The sequence below is a fragment of the Pseudonaja textilis genome, chromosome 3, assembly GCF_049901715.1.
Source record: "Pseudonaja textilis isolate UNSWEBS1 chromosome 3, rPseTex1.2, whole genome shotgun sequence".
Taxonomy (NCBI): Eukaryota; Metazoa; Chordata; class Lepidosauria; order Squamata; family Elapidae; genus Pseudonaja; species Pseudonaja textilis.
The window spans coordinates 48,315,941-48,333,822 of record NC_141992.1 but is presented as its reverse complement, the minus strand read 5'-3'; the positions used below and the strand labels follow the sequence as shown (position 1 = coordinate 48,333,822).

Genomic DNA, 17,882 nt, shown 5'->3' with positions numbered 1-17,882 from the left:
GAGGATAGGAGGTCTGAATTGGCCTTGCGTCGAACTCATCTAGCCGACGCCTGGGCAATTAGATCGGCCACCGCAGCCTCCTTCTTTACCAGGTCCTCTATCCGGTGGCTCCGTCAACTGAAGTCCCACATCCCTCCATCCAATATACGGGCACTTCAGGACATAGCCAAAATCACAGCGGCGGCAGAGTTCTCAGCTGACGCCATGTACCATTCGGTTAAATTCGCCTCCCGGGCGTTAGCGTCCCAGGTCACTGCCTGCCGCCTGCTCTGGCTCAAACCATGGCAGGCAGACGTGAAGAACAAGGTCAAGCTGGCCTCCACCCCCATTAAAGGGGAGAAGCTCTTTGGGCCGGCCCTGGACCCACTCTTGGCCGAAACTAGGGGAAAGAAGAAATTCCTTCCTCCTCTTTTTCGGAGGCCTGACTCCCGAGCCCCTCAGCCCTTTCGAAGAGGATCCTCCCGGTCCTTCTACCAGTCCCCCTTCCCCCCCAGGTACACGAGACCTCCCTCGTATAGAGCATCATATTCCCAGGATCGTTCCGACTCGAGCGATCGAAATAGGAGGGGTGGACGATTTAAGCGTCCCTTCAGGGGTTCCGGGGGGAGACCCTTCCGGTGCTCCAAATAAATCCTGTCTCTTTCCCCCCATTGGTGGTCGGCTGAGACATTTCGCCGACCGGTGGGATTCTACCACTTCCGACAAATGGGTCAGGGACTCCATTAGGTTTGGACTCGCTCTGGAGTTCAACTCTCAACCTCCCGAGTTCTTCATGTCATCTCCCCCCTCTAGGGACCCCTCCAAACGCAAATTAATGGATTCGGCCATCTATCACTTACTCTCCATCCAGGCCATCCAGCCAGTTCCTCCCTCTCAGCGAGGCCAGGGTTTCTATTCCCACCTCTTTGTGGTTCCCAAGTCCTCGTGGGGGATGGAGGGCTATCCTGGACCTCAAACGACTCAACCGCTTCCTAACCCTCCGCAAATTCAAAATGCACACCCTCCAATCCATTTTGCAGGGTACCAGGCAAGGAGATTGGCTATCTTCTATAGACCTCTCTGAGGCATACCTCCACATCCCAATTCGGCCTTCACACTCTAAATTCCTTAGATTCTGTTACAATCACCATCATTTCCAGTATGTGGCCCTTCCCTTTGGGTTAGCCTCCGCTCCCAGAGTTTTCACTAAGATCCTCGCGGCCCTGGCAGCTCGCTTAAGGGACTGCCCGGTCCGTCTCCACTGCTATCTGGATGATATCCTCATCCTGTCCCATTCACAATCCCAAGCAGAGCTGGACACCAAGACTACCCTCTCCGCCCTCCACGCCCATGGTTTCCTGGTCAACCAAAAAAAGAGCCAACTGGTCCCTTCTACCCGAATTGCCCGCTTGGGGGCCATCATTGACACGGTGCAGGAAAAAGTGTTCCTTTCCCCAGAAAGGCTCCAGAGTATTCGAAATTCAATTCAGGTTATTCGCCGATCAAAGAGGGCTTCTCTATTAGGATTGTCTTAATTACTGGGAAAAATGGTTTCATGCATCTCTATTATTCCTTGGGCCCGTCTTCATATCAGGTCCCTGCAGTGGCTCCTGCTTCCGTTTCAAAGGTCTGGCAGAAGCAACTCAAAATCCTCCATCAAGGTACCTCCAAAGGTCCTCTCGTCTCTCTTCTGGTGGACTAACCCTGCCATCAACAGGGGTCATCTCTTCAAAGATCCCCAGCGTCTCGTCATCACCACAGATGCCAGCCTGAGTGGCTGGGGCGCTCACATCCAGTCCCTTACAACACAGGGCAAATGGTCCCATGCAGAGCGGGCCTGCAGCATAAACTGGCTGGAGCTCCACGCCATCCACCTGGCCCTGCGCCACTTCCTGCCTCAGGTACACGGGCGGCACGTCCTTATTCTCACGGACAACGTTACCGCCAAGGCCCATGTCAACAGGCAAGGTGGGACCCAGTCTATCCGGTTGATGAGAGAGGCCGAAAGACTCTGCCGTTGGACAGAGCGTCACCTCCTCTCGATCAAAGCAGAACACATTTCGGGGGCCTCAAACACCCGAGCGGACTGGTTAAGCAGGGCCACCACGGACCAGTCCGAGTGGTGCATTCATCCATCACTTTTCAGGGAGGCGACCATGATCTTCGGTCTCCCGTTAGTGGATCTCTTTGCACCCCCCCGCAACACCCAGCTCCCTCGGTTCTTCTCCAGATTCCCTTCCCCCAGGGCCAAGAATCACGATGCACTTCGCTGTCCGTGGCCCCCGGGACTCCTGTACGCCTTCCCCCCGTTAGCTTTACTTCCCAGGGTCATTCAGAAACTGATCCAGGAGAAGGCAGATCTGATTTTAGTGGCCCCTATTGGCCCAGGCGACCATGGTTTGTGGACCTCCGCAACCTTTCGGTGTCTCCCCCGTGGAGAATCCCTCCGGACAGGATCTCCCTGTCTCAGGGGCCCATTCAACATACGGAGCCCCAGTGGCTCCAACTAACCGTGTGGAGGTTGAGCGGGAAAAGTTGAAGGAGAATTTATCTGACCAGGTCATTAACACGATCCTGGCCGCCAGACGGCCTTCAACCAATCGGATATACGATGCCACCTGGGTCAGCTTCTGCAGGTGGTGCCATGCCTCCATGGTCAACCCGCTCTCGCCTTTGGTGGCCCAGATTTTGAATTTTCTCCAGGATGGGCTCAAAAAAGGTCTCTCTCCTAATACCCTGAGACGCCAGGTAGCGGCCCTCTCAACCGTCGTCTCTGGCGACAATCTGGGTCCCCTCTCTCACCATCCCCGTATCAGGGCCTTCCTAAGGGGGGCTACTAACCTCCGTCCCCCTGTTGTGCACCGGTACCCCACTTGGGACCTTAACAAGGTCCTGGTGGCCCTCACCAAACCTCCTTTCGAGCCTATTAGAGAATCCTCTCTCCAAACTTTGACCTTTAAGGTAGTATTCCTGGTGGCAATTACCTCGGCTCGCCGAATTTCAGAGATTGCTGCCCTTTCGGTGAGAAAGGACCTTTGTATCTTCCATTCCGATCGGGTGGTCCTACGCCCCGACCCGACCTTCTTGCCCAAGGTCAATTCAGCCTTCCACAGGGCTCAGGAGCTTACACTCCCGAACTTTTGTCCCAATCCTTTGCGGGAAAGGGAGAAACGATGGCACACCCTAGATGTGAGGCGGGCCCTCCGCATATACATTAACCGCACACAACCCTTTAATAGGTCAGAGTCTTTATTTCTCTCCTTCCAGCCCAAGTCCTTAGGCCACAAGGTGTCCCCTTCTACCATCGGGCGATGGATCAGAGCCACCATCGCCAAGGCTTATTTGTCTCAGGCCTTGCCAGTTCCCAGTGGGGTTACGGCGCATTCCACCAGGAGTGCGGCCACCTCTGCGGCCTGGGCCACCCAGGCTCCAATCTCAGACATTTGTCGGGCCGCCACCTGGGCTTCCCCCTCCCCTTTCATTAGGCACTATAAGATTGACATCTTTGCGTCAGCAGAGGCCTCTTTTGGTAGACGAGTCCTCCAGCGGGTCATCGAGGACCCAGGGGAGCTTCCACCCCAGACAGATTCCCTCCCGTAGGACAGCCAAGCTTTGGTATGTCCCACTCTCTGGATGATCCGAGCAGCTCGAGGGAGAATGGGCATTGGTCTTACCTGACACGCCATTTCTAGTCGAGCTGCGAGGATCATCCAGCCCCACCCTTTTTTACCTTTTTCCATCTGGGGGAACCTTGTTTCAGCCAATGATACGTTAAGTCTAGTTAGATGAGAGTTAGACGACTTTCCTCCTCTCTCGACTTTGCATAAACTGGGGAACGCTACAAGGGACCACGTGACAGAGGGCGGAGCGTTCCTCAATAATTAAGCTCAGCCTACACAGACGCAGACTGGAGCACCTCCCACTCTTTGGATGATCCTCGCAGTTCGACTAGAAATGGCGTGTCAGGTAAGACCAACGCCCAGTCTCCTGATAGCACCTCCATGCTCTGGACACTACGTTGACAGACACAGCAAACCTTCTTGCCACAGCTCGCATTGATGTGCCATCCTGGAAGAGCTGTACTACCTTAGCCACTTGTGTGGGTTTTAGATTCTGTCTCTGCTTTCCACTTGTTGTCTATTCCATTTGCACAACAGCATGTGAAATTGATTGTCAATCAGTGTTGCTACCTAAGTGGAGAGTTTGATTTCACACAAGTGTGATTGACTTGGAGTTACATTGTGTTGTTTAAGTGTTCCCTTTATTTTTTTGAGCAGTGTATATATTTTAAGAGCCAGTTTGTTATAATGGTTAAGGCATCAGGCTAGAAACCTAGAGACCACGAGTCTTGCCTTAGACATGAAGTAATTTCCCTTCCTCTCCCATGGTCACTAAAATCTGCAACAGTAAGATTTTTCTACACAGTATTATTTCAGTTCTTATGTTGAGGACAGGGCATATTTGGTAACATAAGTTTGTTTCAATGGCATAGCCATTTTTGCATGCAAAAAGAGGATGATTCAGTTCCAATTTTGCACATCGGCTCTTGTCCACTGTAAAGAAAGTCAGGTAAATCACTTTCTGTTCTTTCAACTAAAAGGACTTGAAGTTGGATGTAAAGGACAGAGGCCATCTATTTGGATAAAGATTAGAAGACAGAAAGTGATTGCCCTCCATACTCAACAAGACAAAGCAAGTTTTGGAATTATAAGAAACTGGTTTTGTGAGTTTAGCTTTGAAATCTGCAAGAGAACAGAACAACACAAATCAGCTGGAAAAAAGCATTATATACTACTTTTTTCAAAGACAAATATATTTCTACACCTTATTTGAGTATAATTGGTTGATCAATATTTGATATTGTAGCACAGCTACCTTATTCATCATCAAGTTGTTATCATGAATTCACATTTTTAAACAGAGTATATCAATATACGCTGATTTTATAGCTGTTGTGTATATTGAAATTTTATAGCTGAAATAGCAAGGCAATCTGACTTTAGATAGGGCAATAAATAAATCGGGATTCTGGTTGCCTGTTTTTCATCTACCATAGCACATTTTATGCAAAGGCTTAAGCTTTCATGAGCTGACTTCATAGCCTAACATGGTACTTTCCTACAATAGATACGGAAATATGTCAAAGATGCTATCCCCATTTCCTCCAATTTTCTGTTTGAGTAAAAGAATGAAAAAAAAATTTCTCCTAGCTTTAAATTTTCTACAAAGTTTCTTTTTTCTTTTTTGTATTTTAGGGTTAAAAAAACTATAATTACCCTGAACTCTTTCTTTAGGTCCCTGTAGTTGAGTTTTGGGCAGAGTTCTGTCGGACAAGGTGTGTTCTCTAGGTCTGATCTGTTCTGTACCAATCCTGATATGTAAATGCTATTGTGTTGTTATTAGTACAGTATGTGGGCAATAATGAAGAAGGACAAGTTCTCAACCCTCAACTATAGCGGTCAAGGTTAAGGAACATACATATTTTGGCAATCCATTTTATATTTGAAATGTTTAAGAACTTAATGTTGAGTATATTTTTTTAGTGTGTTAGTGAAATCTACAAACTCATTATAGATTGTCTTTGACTTACAACCAGCTGCTTAGCTGTTCAAAGTTATGACAGAGACCGTCTCCCAAAAGGTACTCATGATCCGGTTCCAAAGTTCTGACAGTTGTTCCCCCACAGTCAGATGACCACATTTTGGGTGCTTGGCAACTGGGCCACATTTATGGACCTTTTACAACAAAGATTGCAGTCACATTTTACAATATCTTTGCTGAAAACTGTCTCTCAAGTTTAAGGCAAAAATGTCCTGTGGTGAACAATGGATTTATTTAATGACCACAGCTTTCACTTAAAAACTGTAGCGTTTGCTTGATGTCCATCACAAAACATCAAGTTAGTTATGTGGGTGACCTGCTTTATGACTGTCACAATTTATGTCCATGGCTTAATTACAGTTTTACACCAAGGACTATTTTATACCTATTCATTTCAGTTTCTTAGGCTCACTTCCTAAGAAAAATCAGTTCAGAAATGGTTAACTGTCCTAGAGGAGAACAGTAAGCTCAAGAGTCACCAGAAGCTGCAAAAGTTCCTTATTCCAGGGAGCAGATTGGCAAACAAAACACAAACCCATCAAACCAAATTGGCAGAATTAAGATTCAAATAATCCATGAAAGGTCAACTAACCTCTGGCTAAAAATAAAAAGCCTCTTGATCTTTTCAGTGCCTGAATGGTTTCCTGGCAAATCCAATGTTGAATACATACGGAAAAGCCTCAAATCTCATAAAACCTTAACTGTCTTAACTGGAAAATAGTTGGTCTCTTGAAAAAAGAAAAGCATTCATTTCACAATTCAATATTATTGAAAGTTTACTTCTTTGAAGTAAAGATACATTCATAGATATATGCCACTGTTATAACTCTTTTGAAGGATTTTTGAGAAATAATTTATGTAACCTTCCATAAGTATCATCCAACAGATGTTATAGAATTATATTACTGAAATGAAATCTTCATTACTAAGATGACTTTTGTTTCTTAAGAAATATAAGGCTATAAAAACAATAAGTTGCAACCATGAGATTTTTTTTACCACCCATAGTGTTATTTAAATTATTAATCTAATTTAATCCTCCTCCCTTGCTTTGTCTTCTTCCTTCACTTCCTTATTAAATACCAAATTATTATTAAATATATATTTTGCATCTTTCAGATAAGAATATAAACAAAAAATAATTAAACCTCTATTTGTTTGGAAAGAGCTTTCTCATACTATGTCTCAGCGAGGAGCTAATTACCTATTTTGTTTTTAAAAAGTTGGTGTCATTTTATATGGTGTTAAAAACATCTTGAATTCTGGAATGCTTGTTTTATCCTATAAGAATTGAAATGCTAATATTAGAACATTACACACATCAAACAAGACAAGAATATTAAATACTATTTGTACCATAGTGTGTAGCAGCGTAATTGGCAGTGAAACCTGATTAAATCTTCATTCATCTGGTGCGAATTTGTCTGAATTAACTTTGTAATTCAGAGCTCAAAGTACTTATAATGTCATTTCTCTTTAAAATTGTCTTGCTACTATGAATAAACTATATTTCCTTAATATCCTTGGGAATAAAAGGAGTTACCTTTTAAAGAGGTTCTTGATTCTGTTCTTAATTTTTAAAAATAGCTTAAACTTAAGCACTTTGAGTTATTTATCTAGTGGTTTAGAATTGTTATCTTGTAAGGAGCTTATAGTTTGTAAACTCAGTTGTGGACACTACTTGATATTTATTTTACCAAGGATGACTAAGGAAGGCATAAGAATACTAAATATCATCTCATTACAAACTCATTATGCTTTTCCACTTTACATAATTGTTTCTTTTTCAATAAAATAATGAGAAAACAAATAAGCATGAAATGAGCAACATAATCACTTGCAAATAATCTGTGCTCATGTTAGTTTTAAATTCAAGCATGGTAATATTTGAGAATTATTACTCAGTACTAATAGTTCTTATTAGCACTATTTTCAAAGTATTTCTGAAAACAATAGAAAAGGTGAAACATTTTAATAGATTTATGCTGCAATTAATAAAATGCAATTAAGATTACTTAGTTTGAGTCATTTTTGTATGTAGGCATTTTGAGGTTATCTTTACCTTTGAATAAGCAACATTTCAATGCTATTATAATAAGAATTTATTAAACTTGTATCTTGACACTCAGAGTTTCACAGCAATCAAACAAAATACAGTAAAATCAGTAAATCATAAAAGATAAAATATGTGTCAGGACTTCACAAAAATTTGAATCAATGTATTCTCCGTTAGATTGCTGCGAGAGCCTCGTGTGAATGTTCCTCATGTCTCCTCATCACGTGACTGAGCCTGCCAAAGCATGATTTTAAGATATCATAATGCCTCTTTTACCTCCAGGAATCTGCCTTCATGAATTTGAAGGATAGGAATAAGTAACTTATGTTTCTTTATGTTATCCTTTATACAGATATATTTTGTGAATTTTATTATAAATCTGATGAAAACCTTCTCAGGGAGGAAGCCTGATTTGAAAACTTATTATTATGAAATGTAATAATATTGTGTTTGTGTGCTACTTATTTTAAAAAGATTTACTTATTTGCAAAAGCAATATGAGATTTCCAGATATTACTATGCTTGAATTATATCCAACATTTTGACTGTATTGTGCATTTCACACCCATTTGCTATTATGGAGATTAATCCAAGCAATTCCAGTAGTATTGCTAAATTCTGTACTCCCACAATACATGCAAACCAATGTGTCTGGTTTGGTAATTAATTTGACTTCTAGTGTTTTAAAAATAGCCCTTCTGTATTATGACTTGCTTTTATGATGATTTTTTTTTCATTTTAAAAGAAAAACACATTGATCTGACCTTAAAAATGCATTTATTATGACGAACATTTTTCGTTGGTTACTAGCTGCGTTATAAGATTGGAAAAAGATGAAGATGAAAGATTCATTTAAATAAACATATACAGTAGAAACAAAAACAAATTACCTAGCTTCCCTACTTTTTCCTTTGTTGTATGTATTGCTTCTTTGCAGCTTGTGCTACTTGTGGACCAATTCACTTGAATGATGAGCCTGATGAGTGTTACTACACATATAATAATAACAATTGAAACAGTAATAAAATACTGATTATATAATCAGGATAATCCATCTCTTTACGTGATCACCAGTTTTTCTTTGTTTGAAGATAGTAGCAAGTTAATACTGTGTCTTAGATTGTGATTACAGAATATGCTTTTTTAGTATTGTTCACAGGAAACCTGCCTCAGTCTGGTACTGTTTACTGACTATACTTTGTGTCTTAATGTATAACATTTATTTATTTACTCTTGCTTTACAGTATCTGGAGAGGACCAAATGTGAACTGTGTTGACAGTACTGGATACACTCCATTGCATCATGCTGCTTTGAATGGGCACAAGTAAGTTTCCTGTGTCTGAAATAACTTTTTAAACAACCAGCCTATTAAAGTAGCTAAAACTAATAAACCCTGTAGCATTTTCCAAACACTTCCTTCAAATACCATAAGTAGTAGAATTCAACTTTCATCAGGATTATATGCAGTGCACTATGCCATATTATTGTCAATGGGTTTATTGAGAGATGTTGATATTTTGGTATTCTAGATGTGACTGCCACCTCCTCTTTGAGCAGGAGACATGAGTCCATGAAAACCCCCGAGTTGCGGATCAGGTTCCTGTGGGATAGTGTAAGCCCAACCAGACTTAATTAAAGTCCCAAATCTTGAAGCTCTGAAAACCCAAAGCAATTCGGTCCTGCCAGGGTTCAGCTGAAGATTGTTGTCACCATTGAGGCCCCCCACTGCCTCTAGGCACCGCAAGAGAGCAGCAACAGCATCACTTGGATCACCAGGGATGGAGATATAAAATTGAGTATCATAGCATACATGCATGTGCATGCTCATACAGAGTAACTACAGTTTCTCAGTTCATCTTCATCAATTCAGAAAGCTTTTCTTTAAAGAGGAGAGGCAAAAGAATTTTCAAGATTAATTTTCTCATGCTTGTTATACATTGGTTATAGTGGATGACAAATGTTGAAATATAGCTGTTACTTCTGCAGCCCATAGACACTGACAGTTAGGTGACGTATATATTTAATAAATTATTATAATATTTAGCTTACATGATTTAACACAGGTTTTTCTGAAATCCTAAAATGTCTTTAATTACTTTGCTACCCAATTTTAAATCTGTGCATCTATCTCTGTTCTCCACTTTTTTCTCTTAAAGTTTAATCTTATGTCATTAGTCAGTATCTTAATTTCTCAAGTTTATTTTACTGTTCTGTCCTCTATGGCAGGGATCGCCAACCTTTTGGACCTCTGGGACCACCAAACTCATAATTTTAAATCCCATGGATAAGAAACCCTGGGAAAATCCCAAAAAAAGTCTGCAGGAAAATTCCCCACCCTGTTTTCCTACCGATCGATCATTCTTTATTTGGGATCGCAGGATACCGTCTCCAGCTCCATTCTCAGGAGGAGAGAGAGAGAGACTTTTGGTTTCATGCAAGGAAAGCAGCAGAAGCAGCTGTAGTCTTTCTTTCTCTCCCCCCAAAACTCTGCCAGAAATGAGTCTTTGTGAGACTTGTCGTGCCGGCGCGGCCACTTGGAGCAGGATGCCCTGCAGGGTCCCAAAGACTCATTTCTGGTGGAGTTTGGGGGAGAGAAAGAAAGACTTTTGCTGTTTTCCTGGCATGCAGCCAAAAGCAAAAGAAGAAGGAAACGGAAAGAAGCAGCTCGGTGGCCAAGCAAGGCATGTGGGGCAAGTGGGGCAAGTTCCCCCCTCCCCTCACTACCTCGTGTTGTTCACAATGCAAGCAACACAAGCCTTATGTTCCCACGGGCCATATGGGCCGCTCAGCTTTGTGTTCCTGCACAGCCTGGATTAATTGTTTTGTGAGGTGCTTTGGGGGTGACATTTCTGTGAGGATCACCAAAATTTTCTCACGAACCACCAGTGGTCCCCGGCCCACTTGTTGGCGACCACTGTTCTATGCTATCCTAAGCAATGCTATGTGATCTGCACATTTGACAAGCATTCCTGTAGCACCTCATTCAAGTCCCTAATAAAGATGTTGAATACATGGCCAAGGCCTAAATCTTATAGCATCCCACTTAACTTTCACTGTGGTTTTTCTTAATGAATAGCAATTAACAAACACCCAATGTGAGTTTTCAAGCCAGCAGTCTATTCATTTAAATACCCATCTAGCCAGCCAACATGTAACTAGTTTGCTAATCAGAACACTTCGTTCTGTTTTAGCAAATACTTTGCTGAAATGAGAAAATATTGGAACTGCTTTAGTAATTCCCAACTAAAAGTAATACTTTTCATCCTCAATAGGAAAATAGACTTAATGTTACATTTTAATGAAGTTTTCCTCTTTCATGATTTTCCTCTTTTTATGAACATGTGTTGTTCTTTAGGGTTTTTTTTTTTAAACTGAGCTGCAAATTATTTCTCTGGGACTGAAGAGTACAGTTCTTGCCTTTCACATCTATATCTATTCTATACTAGAGAGCTGTTATCAGTATGCTTCTCAGTCCTTACATTGTAAATTTACATTGTAGACTGGGAAGTTGCTCTTTACTGCCATTTAGAGGCTACAAAAATTCTTTTTCTAAAGTAATAAAAAGACAATGCAGCTGTGGATCCTCTATGTCCTTTTATAAACAGTAAGTTCAATGTTTCCTTTTCAGACTTTGTTAAGGTTTACCTCTCATCCACTTAACACTATCATTAGCTAAACTAAAACAGGTTCTCTTAGACATGCTGTTCTTTTTTTGTTTTATCCGATTCTGTTCCCTCCCCAACACATTAGCAGTCTAGAAGAACAGGCTCTACAACTGTTCACTTGCAGCTGTGTAATCAACATAATTTGCAGTTCATTTGCATCTTTGAGAAAGAATGAGCATTTGCTACTTACATGCTTGTTACCCTTTAATTCAAAAAACCAGTGATCTTTGCTGATAATTTCTTTATACAGTTGTTTCTACAAGTAAATACAAGTAAACAAAATATGCTGAAACAGTGAAATCAAAAGCTTTAATAAGGATAAGAAAAGACCATAGGAACCTTTGCAAGTGTGCTATGAAGATTATGTAAAACATCTATTAAAGTGCCTCAAATCTTTCAAAGGTAGTGTCTGTTTGTGCTGATCCTATAGAGATGACTGTGGCTTGGGCTTGTCCAATTATTTGGGCTGAGTTTGATTTGATTACTTCCAAGGAAATGGACAGAGTCCTTAGGTTGATGATTCTGTTATCTACATGTTAGGTTCTATCCCTCCTGATTGGTCAAGGCATCCAGACAGATATAGATAGGTGACATGTAGCTAATTAGTGGAAAACGCTTTTTTATAATACAGGGTGATCCCATGTCCCCTGAAGAAGACAGTGGTTTGCCCCGTCTCAAGAAGTTACTACTGGACAATTTTCTTCTCAATCTCTAATGTTCCCTTTTTGAGGGAGACTATTGAAGTGGTAGGTCTATAATTTGAAAGGGCTGTAGGGGAAACAAATTATCTGGACCTGATACAATTTGGTTTCAGGCTGGGATACTATACTGAGATGCAATTGATCACACTTGTGGATGACATCTGGTGGGCTCGGAATGGGGATGGTTGTGTCCATTTGACCTCTAATTGGTTTTCAGTACCATCAGTCATGGCATCCTTTGGGACTGGCTGAAATGTTGGAAGTAGGAGATCTTGTTTTTTCAGTAGTTCTCCTTTCTCCAGGGATGGTTCCAGTTGGTGTGTGAGGAGGAGAGATCTGTCTTTAGGCCTCTGCTTTTAGGGTGCTACAGGGCTTAATTATCTCTTCTATTTATCATCTTCATGGAACCTCTATGGGAGGTAATTGTCAACCCATTAGCCAGACCAAGTTAAAAAGATCAACTTCAGAACAAAGCTAAAATTACTTTTCTTGAAATTGGCTGTAATAACATAATCATGCAACTCATTCTGCTAGTTCAATAATTTGGGGAGCTCTGTCTGAGCCATAATATTGAGATACTATCTGTCTGTTGTGGATTGAAAATATGTCTCATACATACCCAGCCCATTGCCTGCGTAGCAGATCATGCATACCTCCATCAAGATTATCTTTCTTACTCTCTACAGCATGGATCTCAATCATACATCTAGGGTCTGGCCCATCCAAGTAGTGCTGGGGAAATGTCTTACTGGGTAGATCTGGCTAGAGAAGATCTGGCTTCAGCCCAACCCCAACAGGACTGAATGCCTGTAGTTTTTTAGGGCTACCCCATATCTGTTGGTTTGCCATATTTAATTCTGGCTACGGTTATACTTTCCTGGTCAGAGCTGGTACATACTGCCTGTCCACTTGGACTCAATGGCAGCATATATAGTAGTTGGCAACTATAGTCTGGAGAGCCTTTGCACAAATGTATTTTATGTGCTGGTTTAACCTTTTCTAGATTAGGAATCATTGCTTATGCCTTTGCTGACTCCCATTTCCAATGTGTTCTACATGGGCTACCTTTTCAAGAGCATTTGAGAACTTCAGCTGGTCCAAAATACAATGGCAGGGGCACGAGGGACAGTACTGGAATAATATATGTATTGGCTTCCAGTGGACTTCTGGTTGAATTTAAAATGCTGATTATCACCTTTAAAGCTCTACATGGCATAGGGGCAAGTTACTTGTGGGACTGCCTATCCCTAATGGTTTCTATTCATCTCTTTAAATCTGGGTCTTCTTGGTGAAACAGTCTTGCCAGGTGGGGCTTTGGAATTGTGCTTTCTCTGTCATGATGTCTGCCTTAAGGAATAGCTTCCTCTTAGAGATATGGATGCCCCAATCCTGCTGGTCTTAAGAAAACAATCAAGACATGGCCCTAAGGTTAGGATGACAATGCATCTGGCATGATATGTTTAATCTATGGATGTGAGTCTTATAGCATTGTCTGTTTTGTTTTAATGGTTCTCAGTGATTGTATTTTTAGTCTTGTTCACCACCCAAAGTTCCTTTAGCTAGACAGGTAGCCATATTAATTTATTAAGAAAATAATCAAATAAATCATATATCTAACTTATACGTGGGAAAAAATGTTCATTCTTGCAAAGTAGGTTTAAAAACTTGTCTGCTTATAGATAGTTTGAATAATAGAATAGAATAGAATTCTTTATTGACCAAGTGTGACTGGACACACAAGGTATTTGTCATTGGTGCAAAAGCTCTCAGTGTACATAAAAACTATAAGTGATAAATCATGATCATAGTCTTCATAAAATGCATAAGATACAACAGTGATAGTCATAGGATGCTTAGTAAGAAATCAACATAAATCATACTAGGAAACTAAAACCAGCATAAACCGTAAAGACACAAGCAACAAAGTTATAGTCATAAGTAGAAAATGAGATAGGTAATAGGAAAGATGAGAATAGTAATACAGCCTTACTAAATAGTTTGACAGTTCCTAACGCTTGATTCTAGGCCCATTTACATAGATACATTTCATCAACTAGATTGAAAGTTATCTCCCAGTTAGTAGATGGCAGTCTTATTTCCTTTTGGTGGATGAACAATAGGTTGTTTTCACTTTCTAGTTCTTAAGGAACCCTGGTGAATATTTGAATTTGAAGATGTTTTCCAAGTAGATGGTATACAAACTGATATTTTTTATTAACACATATATCCAATTTACCATTTGATTTTGATTGTTGTATCCAGAATTCTTCTGAAATTTCATGGCATTATTCTGTCCTCAGGGATGTTGTGGAAGTTCTGTTGAGAAATGATGCATTAACGAATGTGGCTGACTGCAAAGGCTGTTATCCTCTCCATTTGGCAGCTTGGAAGGGAGATGCTGAAATAGTGAAACTGCTAATACACCAGGGACCCTCCCACACTAAAGTAAATGAGCAGGTCTGAATACGTTCCTCTTTTTGTGCTCTTAATGATCTTACAAGGTTTTTTATATTGTTCTATAGGAGGGAGTGAATACAACATCTGTAAGAGTAAATTTGTTCCTTGATATCTTGCTTGAGAAACAGCTGAAGATTAAATACTATTATTATTCAGCAAATTTGAAAAATTGTATCCTGAAAGCTGTATTTTTGGTTGATCAGATTTAGAATTGTAGAAATGAACAATGGCTAAATTGGTTCATATACATTGAGAGGGATTTTAATCATTTTTCCTATACCCCACCCCCATCCTGCACCACAATTTTCTGGACAATTTGAAACTTGATGTAGTTGGTGCATCAGTTTATTTTTTTGGTGAAGCAAATCTAAACAGTTTTATTCTCTTTTTGCCATATTTTGTAGTAAGCTTAATACTACTTTACTACTTAAGCTAATATTGTGCAGTTAACTACAATACAGCTTTCAGATATTAATAATTTACTAAAATGCTATGCTCAAATGGAAGAAAAACAGTAATTGTTTCTATTGTTTAAAATGCTGCCATTTGACTTGTATGATTGAAAACTTTATTGGGTACAAATATAGACAAATACATCTCATAGTGCTAGTATTGATTTGGAGACCAGGTAAACTCTTACAATATTGCTCCAAATTAAACTGGGACTGGTATATTGAAAAACTGAAACATTGGGAATACTAGTAAGTTTTCTCATGAAATTATTTCACTTGCATTTTAGTTGTATGTATGTATTTGTTTATTTATTATGTCAACACTGCTGAATTCCTATTTCCAGAGGTTGAAGTAGCTTACAGAAAGGATCAAAAACTTATATCACATAAAACATTTAACAGACATTAGGTGACACCCATGGAGGTAGGCTAAACCTCCAATTCCGCAAATGCATTTTCTAAAAAATAAAGTTTTCAGAACCCTTTGAAAGGCCACTAATGTTGAGGAACACTGGGTATCCAGCCATAAGTTATACCACAGAAGGGGCATCACCATGAATGAGCCCCCAGGGGTGTCTTGTCTACATAATATTTTTTCTTGTGGGAAGCAAAATTATTATTCGCTTCCAATAGGAAGCATTATCCATATTACACTACTACTTTAGGCCAAATTGCAACCACACTAGGACTGAACAACTTGTTCAGAGTTAAAGTTAAAATTCCATCTCTATAAAAGACCCCTGACTTTGAGGCTAATTATCTGTCTTAACAAGTAGCTTAGCATAATCTCTTACATATATTCAAAGAAGTTCATTTGCTGACTAGTAATATTTTTGTAATTGAATAGCCAAATATATACATTCAAAAGTTTTTAACATTGTTTGGAAATCTTTTTTGTCAGACATTGTTTATTGTGCTTCTTGGAAACAACTCTGTCAATCATTTTAGTGTTAATATTTTAAATTTTATAATGCCATTTGCAATTCTTTAATAAATTGGATGGGGCCATATGAAAATGAAAGATCTTGTAATCTATAGCTAGCATGAGGCCAAATATTTGTAAGAAGTCAAAGTGAAGTGTTTAAATAGGGAACGTAAGATTTTTAGTTGAGTTTTGCATGTTGTCTTTAAAACAATATGCATGATCAACTATTGACAGCTGGAATGGCTAGTTAAATTAATTGCTTTTCATTGGAATGAAATATTGTCATGTTCTATCATTTCTCCCCTTCAGAATCACTCACTGCTTTTTTACTATATCCTGCCATTTCATCATCACATTTTCTTTTCCTCTCCTTTTTGTAGAATGCTCTTGAGATCAAAGAACTCAAAAAGTACGGCCCCTTTGACCCTTATATCAATGCCAAGGTGTGTACTTCGCTGACAGGATTTCACTATATCATTACTTCAAGTTGTATTTTTGTGCTTTCAGAAGCCTTGTCATGTAGTTCATTGATACTGCCTATTTGGGAATGGCCATGGAGGACTGAAAATGCAATTTCTTTAATGGGAAATTTTATTAAACCATGTTTGATTTGGCTGGTTGGTAAAAGTTTACTTGGTGCTTGACAAGGTCTACCAGTGTTTTTGACTTGGTAGATTTGGGGTACTTGCTGATTCCCAAATCAATAATAGCATTCAAAAATATAAATTCAAAACACTCTGGTATTGTTTCTCTATTTAATAAGAAAGGGAATAATACTGATTATGCTTATGGTATACTGTCCAAAAAAGATATGCATTCTTAGCAATATTGAACTTCATTTTGCTAATAGTGATGATGCTACATAACACAAAAGAGAACTCTTTTTGTTAGTGTTTGTATGAGAACAACAGTGCCTTTATTGTCTGTGTGGATGTATTCATGTATCCATCTGTGTGGAAGTATGTACATTTTTTCTTATTTCACTCGTTCCTTGTTCACCTCTGAATGTTTCTTTTACTGAATATGACCTATTCTTCTACTTTTACTAATCATAAGGAAAGCAAATCTTAAAATATTGAAAATCTTAAATTACTTCAAAGATAATCTAATCTAATATTTAGAAATATTTTAAGGGATTCCTTATTATAATAAATATCAAAAGAAATATTTGTTATACATTATTTTTTTAATTTTTAGACCATCACATTGGAGCAGCTTAAATATTGATTTTTAAGGTCAATCAAATTGGGCTCCATGAGTATGGTTTTTAAATATATTAAGATGATCAAAGTTGGAGATAAATAGGGTAAATTAGTTTAAATTACATGCTTTTATAAATTCAGATCACAGTGAATATAGTCTGTAAATGTAGGGTAAACATTAATGTTTGATATGATAAATGATAGTCTTATTAAAATGCATAATGTATAAGTTTTGGTGAGGATTACAGCATCACTCTGCTTTTGCTGAGTTTTTCCTATATGTATATGACAGTTTTAGGACATTAAGGATGTTTCAGAAGCTGACATATTCTGTCTCTGTACTTTGGGGTCTATAAAATAGATCAACCCAATGGCGAATGCTGAAATTGAAGTGCTTAGACATTTAAATCAGAAATTGAATGTTTTTAAAATCACTGTAGAAAACTACCAATTTAAATAACTGATTGAATCGTGAGGTTGTTTTTTATAATTCATATATTTCTTTACAATAACAGTTGAAATATTTTCACCTAAACAAAGGAGTATAATCGCTTTTTCACAATGGATTTTTATTGCAGAATGTGTATCTATATTTAGCTAGGAAATTTATGAAATTTGTGATTTCCTTGGCTATCTCTATACAAGTCAGAACAATAAGCAATATAATTTACTTAAGTGCCAAAACTGGAATCCAAAGAACTCTAAAACTAATTCTCTGTGTCTGAATAGATGTTTTTAAAAATTCTAAACTGCCATTTTTAATTTGTGTGGTTTTTAAAAATATGTACCACAGATTAATAATAATAAGCAGTATCTACTTGTGAATATACCTTAGATTTACAG

General features: G+C 39.2%; 1 protein-coding gene across 17 annotated transcripts in view; it reads left to right on the top strand.

Annotated features, from left to right (window-relative positions):
• Positions 1-17,882, top strand: part of ANKS1A (ankyrin repeat and sterile alpha motif domain containing 1A) — a 124,341-nt gene that overhangs the window by 25,796 nt on the left and 80,663 nt on the right. For 10 of the 17 annotated variants that reach the window (XM_087929580.1, XM_087929577.1, XM_087929572.1 and 7 more), the window contains exons 2-4: positions 8,881-8,961; positions 14,304-14,460; positions 16,218-16,280. The gene's annotated coding sequence lies outside the window, so the exon portion shown is untranslated. The remainder of the gene's footprint in view (positions 1-8,880; positions 8,962-14,303; positions 14,461-16,217; positions 16,281-17,882) is intronic. The other 7 variants (XM_087929581.1, XM_087929574.1, XM_087929578.1 and 4 more) reach the window with 1 other exon arrangement.